At 36.4% G+C, this 15,601-nt stretch overlaps 1 pseudogene; it reads right to left on the bottom strand.

Moving 5' to 3' along the window:
- Positions 1-12,576: 12,576 nt before the first annotated feature.
- Positions 12,577-13,788, bottom strand: LOC121488882 (annotated as a pseudogene).
- Positions 13,789-15,601: the final 1,813 nt, after the last annotated feature.

Below are 15,601 nucleotides of genomic sequence, written 5' to 3'. Positions count from 1 at the left end.
CGCTAAAGTATAGAATTATTGGTTGCTCAAGAATTTTTAATAAGACAATCTAGTTGGAAACATAAGAAAATGATGATTGAGCTAAGATATAAGGGAAAGGAAGAGTTAACTGTGGCGTCGAGGAGAGAGGGAGGAGGTGTTTCAGGCAGGGAAACACCAGCTATGAAATCTATGTAGCAGGAGGGGAACACAGCTCATCAAATAAAGCTAGTGTACTAGACCAGAAGGAGAAGGAGGCAGCAGGGAGAAATATGGCAAAAAACAACAACAACAAAAACCTTTTCAGGGATGTGGAAATTAACAAACTAAAAGCATAAAAGAATATGAGAAGTATTTTTGTTTTAAAAATAAAACTTGCTGAACTTATCACCAGAAGAGTGGGAATCTGTGATATTCTGGCTCAAGGTTGTTTCCCAACCATCCATACTCCCAGAAGTTAATAGACATGAAAGTTCTACCAAAGCAGGGCAGGCCATAAGGAGAGCATCTTCTGGTGCCATCAGAAGGGACTATCTCAATTTGTAGTGGTGGTGATGCTCACTCTTAGTGTAAGGAAGACCAATGGATCTATTAGCCCGATGGGGTAATTGTTGGACCAATCATGTAGGAACATGCTTGAGGTTTGACCAAGGCTGATGAGAGAAAAGACCTACACCAACCACATACTCCTCACCAAAACTGAGGATGCTCACATGCACACAAAGAAATTTAAAATGGCCCAGTGGAAAGTAAAATCTGGAGCAGACATGAGAATGATCTGAATTTGAATTACCTTTTCTACATATGCACATCCATCTCATATGTAGCACACAAAGAGCTCACTGGACTGAGGTAGGTAAGCATCACTTATGTCCAATCAGTAGCTGATGACTAAAGTATGCCAACACTGGGTGATCTCTTAAGAAAAGAAAAGAAAAGAAAAGAAAAGAAAAGAAAAGAAAAGAAAAGGAAAGAAAAGAAAAGAAAAGGAAAGAAAAGAAAAGAAAAGGAAAGAAAAGAAAAGAAAAGAAAAGGAAAGGAAAGAAATAAATAAAAGAAAAGAAAAGAAAAGAAAAAAGAAAAGAAAGAAAAGAAAACAAAAGAAAAGAAAAAAGAAAAGAAAAGAAAGGAAAAAACAAACCAAGAATAATGAAAAAGAACTGAGCAAAGGTATCAATAGTTGCAAACTAAAGAAGAGCCAGATTTCATAGATTTAGCCCAAGAAACTATTAAATGAAAATAAGAAAGTAAATGAAATAACAAATATGAAACCACCATCATTGCGGGGAAAGAAAAAAAACATCATAAATCAGAGTTGTTACGCGTTTCTCTAAAGTGTCCAGGTTTCAACAAAAAATGTGGAGACGTGCAAAGAAACAAAGATGTGTGGCCCAAACCAGGAGAAAACAGTCAATACAAACTGTCTCTGAAGGGGTCTCAGATGTTGCACTTGGCAGACAAAAGCTTCAAAGCAACTATAAATGTGTTCAAAGAACTAAAAGGAAGCATATTTCAGGATTTAAAGGAAAGCATGACAACAATAAATCAAAAATAGATATGGTTAAAAATGAATTATAAATTAAAATTAAGAAGTAAATTAAAATTTAAGAAAGGAAAAGCACAGTAACTGAAACCAAAAATCAGCTAGTGGGACTCAATAGCAGATTGAATAACTAACTAAAAAATCTCCCTCAAAGAGAAACCCAGACCCAGATGGCTGCCCTGGAAAATTCTATCAAATATTTAAAGAATAAATGACAACCCTTCGAAAACTTTTACAGAAAATAGACAGGCGGGGCACACTGCTTAATTCAAACTATGAGTCTGGTGTTGCCCTGGTAAGTAAAGCAAGACAAAAACTTCACAAGAAAATAATAGGACATACCAATATCCATCATAAATATATGCACAAAAAAATCCTTACCGAGAATTACTACAGAGTCCAGCAATGTATAGAACGATTATACACCATGGCCAAGTGGGGCTTATCCTAGGAATGCAAAGTTGGTTGAACTATCCAAAATCAATTAATATGATTAGACCATATTAGTAGAATAAAGGACAAAAATGACATGATTATCTCAATAAAAGTAGAAAGAGCATTTAAAAAACTGTGACACCCATTTATGATAAAAAGCTCCCCCCAAAAAATCGGAATAGAAAAGCACTTACTCAACCTATTAAAGGGCATCTTTTGAAAATTCACAGGTAACATCAAAGTTAATGTTGAAAGATAGTATGTTTTCTCTAATATTTGAAGTAAGGTGAAGATGTCTGGTTTGCCAATTCTACCCCAAGTTGTTAATTGAAGTTCTAAGCAGTGTGATAAGACAATAACAGAGAGAGAGGGAGAGAGAGAGAGGAAGGGAGAGAGAGAGGTTGATTCATATTGGAAAAGTAAAAGAAACTGTGTTATCTATACTATTTGAAGAAAATCCTAAAGAATCCACTCAGATGAGGTTGACTCCTAGAAGTATAAGTGTTAGTCAGATTCTAGCATGTAAAATCAGCGAACACACCAACTAGAATGGGCATAACCAAAGTGAGAAACAATACTAAGGTCTTTTTTTTTTTTTTTAACAATACCAAGGTTTGACCAGGATGGAAAAATTGGATCTTTCCTACATTGCTGGTTAGAATGTAAAATGGTACAACCCTTCGGAAAGCAAATCAATTTCTTACATAGTTCCTTACCATTCCCATAAGACCCAGCTAGTTCACCACTAATACTCTCCCCCAAAGAAAAGAAGATGTATGTTCCCAAAACAGTATGTACACAAATGATCATAGCAACATTATTCACAATAGCCAAAATTTGGAAACAATCCAAGTTTCCACCATCTGGTAAATGGAGAGACAAAATGTGGTAGTATCCATGTAAAGCAATATTATTTATCAATAAAAAGGAATGGACTACTGATATATACTATAAAAATGGTAGAAACTTTAAATATTATGCAAAGCAGAAGAAGCCAAACACAAAGGACCACATATCTTATAATCGAATTTGGGGAAATGCCCAGAAAATGCAAATTTGCAAAGATGCATAGCAGATCAGCCATTGCCGAGGATTGTTAGCAACAGTCACGGATGAACATGACAGGTACAAAAGAGATTTGGGGTTTCCAGAAATATTCTAAATTGTGGTGATAAATAATCTCTACATTTACTAACAATTGTTGACTTAATGCAATTACGGTGGGGAACTTTTATCATATGCATATTATAACTTTATAAAGCTACTGAAAAAGGAGTGACTACAGGGAAGAGAACTGTTTGGTGAGTGGTGGATAAAAGATTAGATACAGAGGATTAGCTAGGAATACATTGCCCAAATCCAGGTAAGATTAAATGAAAAGCTCCATGTATACGCCGATGTACAGAGTTAGACGTGGAAGTGACCCTAGAGAACTTTATCTTCCCACACTACTGGATTTTAAATTACAACTCAATACGAATGAGAGAGTTTTCTATTTTCAAATAGCTAGTCATTGGAAGAACCAAAACTAGATCCTAGGTCTGTTGAAATATCCAGCGCTCATTGTATGATCCATTTACTCAAAAACCGTTAAAACTCAGCTGTAATTGCTAAAAGCAAAGTTTTCTCTTTAGAAACATTATTGCTCTTTAGAATTGGCACAAAAAAGCAAATGCTTTTGTATAAACTGTGTTAGAATGGGCCCTGAGTACACATTGAGAAAGAAAATAAAGCCAGCTAAAGGTGTTTTTTTTTTTTTTGAAACTTCAAAAAATTTGAATGCATTTTTTTCCAAAGGAAACATAATGAATACCAATTTGTCTCTACAAAAACTATTAAGAATGGAAAGTACTCAGAATGCAAGCAATTTCCTTGAAATAGTAGGCAAGATGTGAGCCTGATCGTGTTTGTTCCACCTGGCAAATTAGAATAGAGTTTGGTGGGTGGGGGTGGGAAGCAGCAAGACATCAATGAGATCAATCAATTCAGATAGTAAAAATTTTGGCTCTTTGGTTTAATTTATTGATTCTAGAATGACTATTAAATCTATTTGAGGTCAAAGAAAGAGTGAGAATTCCAAAAGCCACATCCTCCTAGGAATAAGATAAGCAAATTTTAGTTCATTTGCCCTGAATTACTGAGTTGTATTTCTGGAGGGGATAAAGTGGTCTGTGTTCAACATCTCTGATTTTTCAAGGTGACAGGCTGAGCCTGTGGAACACTACATGCGTGGAAAATCAATCCAAGGAACTTTTTTTTCCCAGTGGAGTCGATGATATTTTAATAATTAACCTACCATCAGGTGACACCTATTATAATAATAATACCTTTCTTACAACGCGTACTAAGAGCTTAATATACTGGGCTTTTCTTATTCTACAAGCGCCTCCTTTGGTGAGGGGTAAATCTAGAGTTTGTAAATGCAATGCTGGCTGGTTGAGAGCCTTTGCCCAGATTCAGATCTTCATCATAAATGTTCCTTGATTATGGTGGTCACAATCCAAGTTCTCTAGCTCTTTCTGGTAAACATCCCATGGGATGCAAAGATGTGAAACCTAATCCCGGTAACATCACTATCTTTGGAGTCTCAGGGAAATTGCTTAAAATCTTTGAGCCTTATTTCTCCTCCTATAAAATAGGAGCATCTTGATCTCAAAATACTGGTATTTGGACAGTTTGGACTAGGCTGTGTTATAAGTAAATTGAAACAAAATAAAATAGAATAATCCCACCTACCTTGCAGCTATATTATCTGGAGTCTGTGGTATCCAAGGTCACTGCAAGTAGGGAATTAGAGAGGGGTGAAGGAAGCACACCAGCTCTTAATTGCCTCAATCTGGAGGTGACACATACCGTCGTCCCTCACATTTCGTTCACGGGTAGTAATCACATGGTCCCAGCAAATTGCAGTGGAAGCTGGAGATGGAGAGGACTACTTGATGAACACTGTGATTGCTCAGCATCCTGGATGACAATAATAATAATTAATAATAATAATAACAATAATTTTACTGAACAATAAGCACGGGCATGCTGTGCCAAATCCCTAGTGGCCATTATGTAACTTAGTCTATTCTATAATCCTCTCTGAAAAGTACTATTATGCTTCCATGAGAAGTCAGAGGTTTAATGGCTTTATGTTTTTGCCCAAGATTACATAGTGTATAAGTGTTGAAGCTGGTAGTCAGATTCAGATATATCTGATTTCAGAGGATTTCATGTAAACCACTATGCCATGGATCACAGATGTATGTGAGGCAAAAGTAATTCTCATACTATGAAATGCCCTGTCCTCGTTGCTTTAACTTTCCCATGGTCCTCTGACCACTACCTAGGATCTAAATTCACTGTGGTGGATTCCAGTCGAGTGAATTGTCATGGGGCATAGGAGTGAGCGATTTCTCATATAAAACTGTTGCTGGCTTTGCCAGTACACTCATCCCAACTGTCATTGACACATTACCCTGTCTTGTCTCAGACTCACTCTCAGCCCAGAGCAGATCTCGGCAAATTCAACTCTATTGCTGTAGTGGGAGACGGATCACATCAGGCCTTCCAAGCTACAGCGGTTGGTGACTTGAAAAGCAAGGACTGTAATGGCAGACGGCATGCTGAAATCAGAAAAGAAGAAGAAAACGGGAGCTACAAAAAAGTGGGGGAGCTGGTGCTAAAAGCAAGCGATCACTCATCTCCAAACTTCATCCTTGCTAGGCCATAAGCTAAGCATCATTTTTCAGCACCTTGAAGCAACCAGGTGGAGTAGTGATGAATCTTCATGAAATACCTTCTTCTGAACTATCTTGGTGCTGCAGCTTCTGATCGTGCCTCTAGTGAACATGAACAATTAATAAGAGCTGGTAACAAGTTTTTCTTTGATTTTCAAAGAGTAGCAGTTTTTAAATGAAAGTGTTTTTATATCTGTTTTTAAAGTTGAATATGCTTGATATTGCTTATGTTAATTGAAATAAATTGGTATCAGTTGATGTTTTACTAATATGTTTTGTTCTATATGGAAATAAAAAAAAACCCCTTAATTAAAACGTTTCAATAACACAATTGAAAGCCAAAATGATGGGCTAATAGAGGTTATCCTATTGATGTAGTACTTTTCATATACAACTAGATGCTATTTTCATTTCTTGATTAAAATCAGATTGGAATATATTGTCTGCCATTTTAACCTTTCTGAATAGACCCTGGCTTCTGTTTTGCTTTTCTTTTGCCACAGAACAACTCACATTTGCACCATTGAAACCTTCAAAGATTACAAAACAATGACATATGCTCTAACAATGGTATTTAATGAACATGCTGCTGCGTTGAGAACATTATAATAGAGAAGGCATCTTGGCTCTGATATTAAATGATCTGCAATTCAGAAAGGTAAGTTATAAATGACTAAAATATTCTGTGCTATTATTTAATTGTAACTAATTTTTCCAGGCAACCAATGCACAATGCCCTTTATATAAATGGAAAGGAGAAGATGACAAAGCAATATCAATTTACATAAAAGCTAGCCCATTAATAACTTTGCAGATCAAGTTGAGGTCAAGTATTCAATTAAGTTCCACTATAATGATGGTTCTTTTCTGCTAGAAATCAGATTCTCACCTATCCTGAAAATCAAATGATCCAATCTTGGGAATTAGTGGTGTCATGAGCAATTAGATTAACATGTTTGTATTCTGTCGTAAAAACACTGGAAGAGAAAATGCTTTTGTAAAACATTACAATTATATTAAATTTGAATTCCTGAAATGTTGTTCCTAACTTACAATCCATTCTAAAAGCTTACATTTTAGAAGATATTGATAGTTAGATGAATATATGTTTACTATTGTCTAGCAGTGGGTTTTTTTTTTTTTGTTTGCCTTTCTTTCTTTTTGATTTTTTTTTTTTTTTGTAAACAAAATGTATTTTTTTCCCTAGGCTCTAGTTGTAAATTAGCATTTGAATTCAAATGACAGCATGTTCCTTTTCTTTTCCTGTACAATTCTTGCCACAAATGTGCTGTTTTTAATGGCAAATCAGCTAATTAAAGACAGTGTGGTGTGGAAAATGAATGGAGTTAATTGAATTAGTATTAAAACACTTAGTAATTAATCACTTCTTGCATTGCAATTATTCAGAGCTTAAAATTGTTGGCAAAGCTTATTCTTATCCATATGTTTTCTCAATATTACTAGCATTAAAAAATATTCTAGGCATGTCCTAAATGTGCAAAAGTTTGGGAAGGAATCAGGATTTCATTTAAGACTATGTAAATCTCACATAATCCATAATGCTACCAGTTCTTCCTTAAGATCCTATATTTAAATGTTATCTATTCTAGAAAAATGTTACCTTTCCTGTAGAAAGTTAATAGATACTGAAAAGAGGAGATAAAATATTAGTGCAAGTACTTGCTTTGAATCATTAATTTCTCTTGAAACTTGTTGGCTACTTGCTGAACACCAGCTGCTCTTCACTCCTAGTATCTCTGACCTCTAGGATGATTTTGACCTTCAGGTCCCAGATATTTGAATGATTTTTTTTCTCCCCACTCACCCTACTTACCTGAAAAACCAACTAGCTCACATCTTGGGAACCTTTCCTTTAATTTGTGAGTCAGCCTAGAGAAAGCTTCTTAATCTCTAATGTTTACAGCTCTCCTTTGCAAATACAGAAGTTTATGGAATACAGATATATTATTGACACATTGGATAATTGCAAATGGAAGATTGGCATGAAGAGGTGTTTAATTAATTAACTTTGAATTCTATTATAGAAAAGCTTTGAGTTGGGTTGCACAAATCAAGGAAATATGCTGGCATGATTTTTGCACAAATTTGTGATGACATTTTTCATTAATTTGTTCACTTACTGATTCAATTAATGAATGGTGAGACTCAACCCTCAGGTTGAACTAAGCATCCAAAACCTCTTTGGGCTATCTTAAAATAGACATGTCTATACGTTGGAAGATTCTTCATCAGTAGGCCCATATTGAGGGTCTGGACAACCATATTCTTATGGCTATATAAGAGATGAAATAATGAAACATGCCAGAATTAAGAGCCATTATTCCAGATGTTCTTCTAAGCACAGAAAATATAAAGACCAATAAAAACAGTCTCTGTAGGGTCTTTCAGTCTAGAACAGTTATGAACCACTAAGTAAAATAACGATCCCTCTTACAGAAGGCACTGAGACTGAACAATTACCCACAGGGATACATATACAATGGTTGAGGAGATTTTCCCACAGAATCATCTTTATTTCTAAATTTCTGAGGTTAAAATACAATCTAAGCACATTCATTTTATTATGTACAGAATAATATTGGGACTGGTCAGAAGTAATAGCAGAAGAAATGCTTTCTCAGTAATAGCCATAGATACTTAAAATTAATATTCAAAACCGTATTTCTAAAATTTATTAGACAATGGCATATGGATGCCAGGCCCAGGTTTTATTCACGATTTTACTGCAAGACCAAAACAGTAAGAGACACATAGAAAACACCCAATAAATTTTTGTTGAATTAATGACTGACATAATGAATAATGCATCTCCAAAATGACGATTACGTTGGTTATCACTTTGCTTTGACTAAATGAATTTTGCTAATGCCCCCTGTTATTTTAGTGAAAGTCAAGGAAACCTTTTAAGTATTATGAAAGAGGTTTTCTGAATTGCTTCCCCAAATCATGACAGTCATAATGGCTAACAGAAATAATTTTCTCACCTGCTGAGCAAAGTACCTCACCTCTTTAACAATCTGTGCAGAGTCAAACGCTATCACTGCCAAGAAGAGATTTTGAATTCTACAAGTCTTGGATCCTTTTTCCTAGTATATATCCAAAACCAGGTTCATGGAAACCAAGCAAAATGCTCTCAAGGCAATTACACTGCTGCTTTCCAATCCCTGACTGTTTTAGAAGGCAAATAGCATTGGGAAGCAAATCCTGTCACGAATTAATTATGGAATTAGGTGAAAATGACAAGGATGATAGAGAATTTGAGCCAATTTGGGGAATTAACTGAAGAATTAAAGCTACAGTAATGTGGCAACAATTGAAAGGATTTATTGTACTCACAGTAGAGTTTTTGCCCTGATTTCAGCACATGAGTAAACAACGAAAAGTCTGACACTCTAATTATCAGTCTTCAGACAGAAAGGTGAGAGAATGACCTATCAGGATCAACTCCCAAGAAAAATAATAGCTCACACTCATCTAATGTTTGTACAATGCTGCTGTAATCTGAGCCCTGCCCTATGCATGTTGTGAATAGTGGTTCCTCCCAACCTTCCTATGAGGCAAGTCCAGTTATTAATTGCTTTCTTCGTTTTTTTTTTTTTTTTTTTTTTTTATGGATGAGAGACGGACAGATCTGGGAGGTGTCAGAACCAAGATCTGAACCCAAGCTTTCTGGTTCTGATGCCTACGATTTTAACCACTGTGCTGTACGAGGAGAATTTCAAAACACTCTATTTTGAAAAATATGTTCCCTAGAAGTTCCTACTGTTGACTGTTCAGAGATGATACATGAAATATACTTTTATTTTTTTATTTATTTTTTGTTTTTTTTGTTTTTTTATGAAATATATTTTTAAAGATTTATTTATATGCGAGAAAGAGAGAGAGCATGTGCTCACGCACCCACATGTGCACAAGTTGGGAGGGGCAGAGGGAGAAAATCTTCAAGCGAAGCCTGACTTGGGGCTCATTTTGGGATCCTGGGATCATGACCTGAGTCCAAAGGTCAGCTGCTTAACCCACTGAGCAACCCAGGCACCCCTAAATGAAATGTTTTATATATCATCTAGGTCCCAGAAAATATTGTCCTGTTTCCAAACTCCTCTGCCTTCTATCATGACACTGGTCCTCCCTTATTGAAAAGCCAGCCTAATCAGCAATCCTATTCCCTCCAGAACATAGTGACATTACGAGATCTACGGTTAATAAGGACCTGCTGATGGTTGAGTTTTTGAGGTACACATATGCACAATAGGCTCTCAAATAAACTGCCGAGATTCCATGACTCTGTAAAAACACTTAGCAGTTTCAGTGATGATGTCTTTGACAGTGTGTTAATGGTGGGAATTCTTTTCACTGACGGCATAAATATATTTGGAAAATATCCCTGTGTTATGGGATGTCAGCTTAGAGAGAGAACTGCTAAATGAAAGCAGGAGTTTAATGGATCAGTTTGTGACTTCTGGAAAAAAAAAAAAAGTAGAGAATTTAACAGAAGACTAAATTCTACTTGGGTGATTATCTCAGCTCTCTGAGTAGCAGAATTTCAATTGTATCCAGGGAGTCTTGTCAAAAACCCAGCAAGGATCTTTATCCTCTTCTCAAGCCTTCTCAGACAGGCTGCTTGCCCTTAAAAACTGAAAAATCTCTCCTCTTTCCTCTTTGGATTAACCACAAGGATATGACGTGTGGGTTTATAAGCTTGGCATGGTGTCTTAAAATTTGAACTTTGATAATTTGAGGTTTCATTCCAGTCATGGCCTCGGTTGTCATCTGTGATAAGGTGCACCACGTATTGTTTCATAGGATTTTTTTCCTCTCTACTAACAAGGTTGTAAGCTCTTGAAAATGTGACAGGACTCTGGCGTCTCCCAGATGTAGTGGATAATAACCTTCACCTGCAGGCTTAGTCCAGCCAAATTCCTGAGCACTTCTGAAGTTCTGATCACCAGCAGCTCTGGCATTTGGATCTTGCCTTCTTAGGTTTCTTCCTTTGGCTGGATTTATGCACTCTGGGTTTAGTTTCTGGATTGAGTGCTCCACTACCCCTCCGGAATGGAAATCTTTCTTGAGTCCTGGATTGCCCTTTGTCGCCTTGATTTCCTGGTTTTAATATTCCTGGTCACTGGAACCTCTGTGTCAGTAGTTGAAGCTTGAAGAACATAAATGCCTTAACTCTGCTATTTCTAGCCGTTCATCTTATTGGTATAATGCTTGGCCACTGAAGGCGAAGCAATCCCTTTGTAAGTCAAGGGGCTTGCTCCATGTTTAATATTTGACTGAGACCAGATTTCCAGGTCTACACCCCATTGTCCCTGTCTTTCCGACATCTAGGCAAGCTGATAAGAGAGCCTACTTTCTCTTTTGGTGCCAATGGGGGATCAAACCCTGGTCTCCTAGAAAACCTCATTATGTGAGTAAGAAATCTTTTACAGCATTTTTTAAAAAAGATTTTATGTATTTATTTTAGAGACAGAGCGAACATACATGCAAGCAGGGGAAGGCCCGGAGGGGGAGGGAGAGAAAGGGAGAAGGAATTCCAAGCAGACTCTGAGCTGAGCATGGAGCCCAATGCAGGGCTCCATCTCATGACCCTGAGATCATGTACTGAGCCAAAACCAAGAGTCAGATGATTAATAACTGACCGAACCACCCAGGTGCCCCAACCTTTCACAACGTCTACATATCTCTATCTTTCTAAATCTGTCTCCTCTGCCCTCATATCAATTTCTCTGTCCTAAATCATGTCTCCAGCACCTCAAAACTGAATTATTGCACCAATTTCCTAGCTAATCTACCAGCTTTCCTTGACTCCTTAGATCATGTTGGCACCGGGGTTCCATAAATACAACCCAATATGACACTCCTATTGAAAATTCTCCAATCACTCCACATTCTCTAATTATGACTTACTAGGCATTTTAAGGTTTGGACCTACTCGTGCAGACTTACTTCCTGCTAACTTCCTCTTCATCTTTCAAACTCCAGCGCGGTGAATTGTTTATATTTTCTCTACACCTCAACCCCTCCCCAATATATCAAACTGCTTTTGCTTACTGTATTTCTGCCTAGCTAATTCTTTCCAATGCATAGGGCTTTTCCTACCCCCATTCCCCTATCCCATCTGGAAAAATTCTACTCCTACTTATCCTTTAAGACTCAGATTGGAGGCCACTCTCTCCAATATCTCTGCCATGACCCGTCCAGACTGAGTTACATGTTTCTCTTCTGTATGCATTTCACTTATTAGTTTCTAGAGCATGTTTTGTGTCTACCTTTACCATTAGACTGTAGTGTCCTTTAGGGCACAGGCTATGTCTCATAAATCGCTATAACTCCAGCACCTAGCAAAGTTCCTGACACACGGATAATAAACTTTTATTGCACAGGGAGTCTTCAAGCCATAAAATGATTCACAGGAGAATTAATGGAGAAGTAACATGGTCCCAGCACTCCTCTGGGAATCAGTGCTCTGTGTGATGCTGGCGAGGTCACTTAACCTTTCTGCGCCTCCATTCTCTCAGCTGAGGAGAGACCACCTATATTTTAAGGTTCTCCCCAGCTCCATATTTGCTGTGAAATATGGACTCTTCATGCTGCATTTACGTTTTTGATTATAGAAATTTAACAACTCCTTCGAGATACTTTGCAGACACTACACACAGAGTTAAGAAGCTATTGTGAACTAAGTCATTTGCACACGTAAGTTCCCCAGTCATTCGCACATGTAATGCAGGTACATGTCAATTGAATAAACAAATACATTTTTTGTAATTTTATATAATCTTTCGCTTTATATAATCATTTATATATTATTATATATATCATAATATAATATATATAATTATATTATATTATAATATATCTATTTCTCCATTATATATATTTTTTTGCTTCTGCAACCATGGTCACGTTCTTCTTGACACCGGATTTAGAAGCTGTTTTCTTCTATAATGCTTTATGTTCTTTAAGGTCCAACCCGAAAGACCTTGTGCCACTTCATCTTGAAGAAATCAGCATCAAGTCCCTTCCTCCTCCTCATCTCTATCCAAGAACAGCATAGGACCTTCCTTGATCTTCTGTACTTCATCAATGTTAGCAACAGATTGAGATTGACACCCTTTTGTTTTTCCCAGCTTCCTTTAACATCTCTTCCTCGCCTACCTTCTCTTCTTCCTCTCCACCACTAATACCACTAGCCAGTCTGAACTCTGACCCTTCTGGTCCTATCTCACCTTCTTGAAGAATGGACATTTTCTCAGAGAAGTGGACTCTAAATTCTTTATTTCATCATTAGTGAGGGAACAATTCTTGGCACAATTACTTTATTATCTTAACTCATGAGCAATTCTTTGGTGGGTTGTTTCTGCATTTTCTGAAGAAATCCTACCTGTGGTGTCATGGCAGGACCAAGAGACAGACCATATCCAGGTACAGGTAACTTTCTCACTTCAAATACCTCTTTATCCTTCATCAGCTACTTTGAATGCATGGAGGGGACAAAACACCTTTGAGCTTTTTCTTTTAAATCTTGATCTTTGTATAAAAAAAATCTTTTTTTTCTCTAAACATCTATAAGTTTATCTGGATTGATTTTGATTTTCTTCACAGGCACTTTCTTCTGGAGAAGTTGCTGAACAATCCCTTTTTGTTTTGAGAGAAGCAAAATTAATAAAGCTTTGCTATCCTTTCTGTACCTGGCCATTCGATCTGCCCTCGATATGTGTTCTAGTATTTTTTGGACAATCAAACTGAAGAACCAGATTCCTAGCCAGGAAGTCTAGACCCTTGCTAAAATAGCAGTAGCAAATAGCACCACAGTTCTCTTGCAGATAGATCTATTATAAATGTCCATTCTCATCCTCTGCTGCTGTCAAACCCAGGCGGCGGGGCCCTTGGGGGAGGAAGGAGAGAAGAACTGGGATGTAGCTATCAGAACACTTGATACAGATACTGAATCTCCTTACAACTGAAAAGAAAGACAATACTTTTCTTCTTAAGGTGAAGTCTCTAAGTGGAGTATAGCACATTTATTTTTTGCTGTAGCTCACAAACTATGCAGGTCTGTTCCAAAGTGACAGTGGTGTATTATTCTTTTTTTGTGAACTTGAACATGTATATATGATTTTTAGTCAACAAGATGTAAAGCCTGCTCAAATATCTATGAGTTTGTGTGTGTGTGGTGAAGGGAATATGAATAGTTCCAATAAATTATCTACTAAAACCAAAACATTATTTATTAAAACAATTTTTTTTTAGAATTTACTGAGTATCAAGACTTATTATTTTCAGTGGGCAGTTTAACCATCAGCAACAATTACATAAAAATTATCAATTAAGTTTATTTGCATGTCATTAAATACTTATTTCCTCAGTGTCTGAGGAACTTTCTTACTCATTTCTCTATGTTCTTGGTAGGATATAAATTTGGAAATTCACTATTTGAGTTAAAAATCTTTGGCCCTCTATGTGACTTGAGGCAAGATATTTGACTTTCCAGTAACTTAGATTCCTCTCCTATAAAATGGAAATAGATATTAGAGAAGTTACACATAGATCGGGTTAGTTATACCATGAGAATTGCTACATGCAGCATGAAATAAAAATATGTAAAATTAAAAAAAATAGAATAGCATGTAGTACATAATACGATCAAAAAATTATTGTAGTAAATGCTTGCTAAATATATGGGGGATAAGATGAAATTGATAAGGCATACAGACAAAAATGTAGTAGCTAAGCCATATATACAAAAGGTCTAATAATAGGTTAAAAATAATAATATCTTTAGGGAGAGGTGGGTTGTCTTATAAGGATTTAAAGTTGAGATATGTAAGTGACATTTAAATTTTTCGAAAAATGCATTGTTCGGTCAAAAAAAAAAACTATCCAAAATGTAATATATTTGCAACAAGACATATGGTTCATGTCTTTATGGTGCTTTCAGTAGAGAAGATATACACTGAAAAAATTTTTGCATTTATGGAATTGAGAATGATAAAGTTTGATGTCCTCTATAAACACATAAAAAATAAATCCAATTTAATCTGTGTGGAAGATAGGGAGGATATTGTGGAGGGAGTAATTTTTTTTGGCTGAAACCTGAAAAGTAAATAGATATTGAATGTAGCAAGATATGGATTGGAGGAGTGGTGGAAGAAAAAACAAACACAAGTTTATTAAAATCAGTAAGATTGGAAAAAGAAAAAAAAAAAAAACTGACCCCAAATCAAAAGTCTTTCCATGCTTTGGGGGATCATCCATACCACTGTGTCAGAAAATTATCCTGAATAGCTAATGCAATAAAACTTTATACAATGATAACAATATAAATATTTACACCAAACTTTAAAACCTTATTTTCCTACACATTGTCTCATTTAAATTTAACGGATACCGGATGACTTGTGTATGATTTTTTTTTTCATTTTACTAAAAGAGAAATAAAGCTGATTGGCCTGTGCAAAGTCACACAGCTGAGGTAGCCAGAAGTCATGTGCTCAAACTATTAAGATTCTGAAGAGGACGCATTACAGAGATCTAGCTCCTTTGAACTGATCAGGGCTTGGTCTGCAAACGAATGGCAGAAAGAGTTGCTCATTCAACAAATTCCTGATAGATACCTACCAAACACCAGGTGCTGGCTGAGTTGTTAGGGATAAAGCACTCAAGGATACAAGGCACAGTGCTGTCTCTGTGGAGCTTATCTGCTAGATGTGAGAGGCAGAGAGTATACAAGCTTAATGACAAAATACGTAGTCTGTTTGTGGTAGCCAGGGTTCAGAGCAAATATAGAGTAGAAAGAGGGCTAAGGGGCATTATGGGCGATTTTAGAGTGGTCAGAGAAAGCTTCACTGGAATGGTAACATTGAATTAAAGACCTGCGGGAGAGAAGAGATAG

Source organism: Vulpes lagopus, chromosome 4, assembly GCF_018345385.1.
Source record: "Vulpes lagopus strain Blue_001 chromosome 4, ASM1834538v1, whole genome shotgun sequence".
Classification (NCBI taxonomy): Eukaryota; Metazoa; Chordata; class Mammalia; order Carnivora; family Canidae; genus Vulpes; species Vulpes lagopus.
The sequence above is the reverse complement of the archived record's forward strand: the minus strand, read 5'-3'. Positions and strand labels throughout refer to the sequence as shown.